A 3,060-nucleotide genomic window follows, 5' to 3' on the forward strand; every position below is an offset into this window, starting at 1 on the left:
GAGTCCTAACCACTGGACCACCAGGGAAGTCCCAAGAAGAGTTTTAGATAGACCTAGAACCAGCAGCAGTGAGGTCCGGTAGGGGTGCTTAGCCCAGGGCTCCTGACCGCAGGGGTGCAGGGGTGGGGTGGGAGTTACCCTGAGACTTCCCAGGCCCCACCCCTGTTTCCAATGGCTCACAGCCGGCAGGGTTTCAGACCCAGCAGCAAGGTCGGCAGGACCGCCGTGTGCCCACCCCGGCGCAGGCACTCGGGGCCCACCTGCAGGCCCTGCAAGCCCCGTGAGGAGCACAGGCTCATTTGGGGATGTGGCATCTCAAGGGGCAGGGGTTAGGGCAAAGTGGCCACCATCACATAACATCTGATCCTTTCATCAAACCTGGAAGGGGTGAGGTCGCTGTCCCACTCCCCACGCACTCCCTGGGTGCATCTGCCCTTCCCCTTCATCCCTCCGTCACTCCCACATCCACACAGCCAGGTTCACGGTCCCAGTTCCAGGACTGTGTCTGAAGGGCAGGCCCCCATGCTGGTCTACCCCTCCTCTCCCTGTACCTACTTTCCTGTGGGCCTTCTTGGATTCCCACCCACCAGTTCCCAACCAGCAGCCTCGCTGGCTCCTCTGTCATCCGCTGGGCCCAGGTCTTGCGGGTCCTGCCCCAGCATCTTCCCCCGCTTGGCATCCCTGCCCCTCATGACCCCTCTGCCCTCCCCATCTCCACACGGCCGCACGAAGTCCCACTGCCCACAGCACAGAACCCAAGTGCAAGTTGGCTTCCAGGGGTCTGCTGACCTACCCGGGCCTCACGCTGCCCTCAGCCCCCTGCCCACACTGTGCCCATCCTGAGATCCCCTCAGCAGTTCCCCTACAGCAGGGTCTTCGTATGTCCAGTCCCCGCTCCTGGGTTACCGTCCCCTCCCTGCAGGGACTCACCCAGCTCATCCCCCTCACACTTTCCTCCAGAAGCCTCTGCTGGTCCCCCGGTCCGGTTTGGGTCCCCTGCATGTCCCCCAGCCCACTGGCCCAGAGCATCTGTCTCCTCTGCTGGAGAGAAAGCTCCCAGGGCACGGGTCCTCCCTGTGTGGACTTGGGGTGGCCATGCCCACACATGGAGCCAGTCTACGGACACTTTCTGGCTGGGCAAGTCTTCCTGGCACTAAATGTGTGTATCCTATTCTTACTGCCCTCAGCAAGTGCTTCTCGCTAGGAGATGACCCTGTGCCCGAGGTGAGCCTGTGAGGCCCAGGGCTGGCTCGACTGAGCTTATACATCCCCGTGGGAGACCCTGAGGGCCGGCCTCGGAGGCCCATGTGATGGTGATCTCCCAGAATCCAGGTCTTTGGGGTTCTAGACATGGAGTCTGACCCCTTCTCTCTTTGGGATGGTGTTTGTGCAAAGAATTATCAGTGGATGATTTAAAAGGTGGGCAGGGGTCTGGGCCTTTGGTGGGTGAGGGCTGCGTGGTGTGTACTGGGAGGGAACTGGTGCTGCAAAGGCCACCATGGAAGCAGGGGAGGAGGACAGCGAGCCAGCCCGGAAGGAGGTCACGACGGGGCCTCTGGTGGCTCTGGGCGATCCCTGGGGCCTGGTGAGAGTGCCAGGTGCAGGAACAGTTCCCTGGGACTGAGCAAGTGGAAAAATGATTGTGAACAACTTCTTAGAGAAGCCTGGCTCTGAGGAGGAAGATCCGGATAGAGACGGCAGCTATGGGTTTCAACACTGAGAACTCTGGGCGCTGCAGCGGCCTTGGGGGCGCTCTGCAACTCCACGCTAATGGCAGGGGTTGTGGAGCTGGGGACGCATACCTGCTAGGGGTCCCCTTCCTCCTACAGAGCTGGTCAGCGCGTCTTGTTTTCGTTGGCTGGGTTTCTGGCTCAGGTCTGCAGACAAACATGCAAGAATGTGAATACCTTACACACAAACTGATTATAAAATGGCTAATACCACGATGTGTTTCTTATTCTTATCTTCCCTGGGATTTCAGCTTTCACACCTTCCTCTACCAGATGCTAGTTGTTGTTTTTTTTTTAACACCTTTTGAAGATCTTAGTAATCTTACCAGACACAAAAGTGAAAATAATGTCAGCTGTAGCAAAGACTGTCAATTATTCCTCAGTATTTATCTCATTCTTCTTTGATAACAGAACTCACACTTAGCTGGCACAAGGCTGTCAGAAAAAAGACTCCACTTCTCAGCTTCCCTTGCAGCTGGGTATGGCTGTGACTGAGTTCTGGCCAAGGCCAATGGAATGAACTTGGAGCTTTGTGTGAGCTTCTGGAAGAAGTTCTTAATGGAAGAGATTGTGCCCTTCTATGCCTTTCTACTGGCTGGGATGATGCAATGATGACTGGATCTCAAGCAGCTGTTTTGCATCATGAGATGGAAGCCAGATGCTGAGAATGGAGGAGCAACAAAATGAAAGGAAGGGGACTCTGAGCTGGTCTTTGTCTTTTGTTTGTTTGTTTGTTTGCTTTGTTGTTTTTTGGGGTTTTTTTTGCGGTACGCAGGCCTCTCACTGTTGTGGCCTCTCCCGTTGCGGAGCACAGGCTCCAGACGCGCAGGCTCAGAGGCCATGGCTCACGGGCCCAGCCGCTCCGCGGCATGTGGGATCTTCCCGGGGCACGACCCCATGTCCCCTGCATTGGCAGGCAGACTCTCAACCACTGCGCCACCAGGGAAGCCCTGGTCTTTGTCTTGAAGCTCACAGACAGGACCTGCATCAGTTATCGAGACTCCCTTGGTGCTCACTCACTGCCATTCTCTTCACCAGTGTCAGTACCACCCTCCACTCAGTTCTGACTAGCTCCAGGACTGTTGTCTGTCTCACAAGATTCTGTTACGGTATTTATTCTGTATTTAGTCATTTAACAGATATTTACTCAGGGCCTCTGTGGGCCAGAGAGCTGTAGTAGGAAATATCACAGCCCCTGATCCCTTGGTCTTGCGACACTGGCACTGCTGGTAGGGAGACAGATGATAAACATCTGAGATGAGTGTTAGCTATTGCTGAGTAACCAACCACCCAACTCAGCAGATTAAGACAATCACATTTATTAGCTCAC

This window comes from Lagenorhynchus albirostris, chromosome 8 (genome assembly GCF_949774975.1).
Source record: "Lagenorhynchus albirostris chromosome 8, mLagAlb1.1, whole genome shotgun sequence".
Taxonomy (NCBI): Eukaryota; Metazoa; Chordata; class Mammalia; order Artiodactyla; family Delphinidae; genus Lagenorhynchus; species Lagenorhynchus albirostris.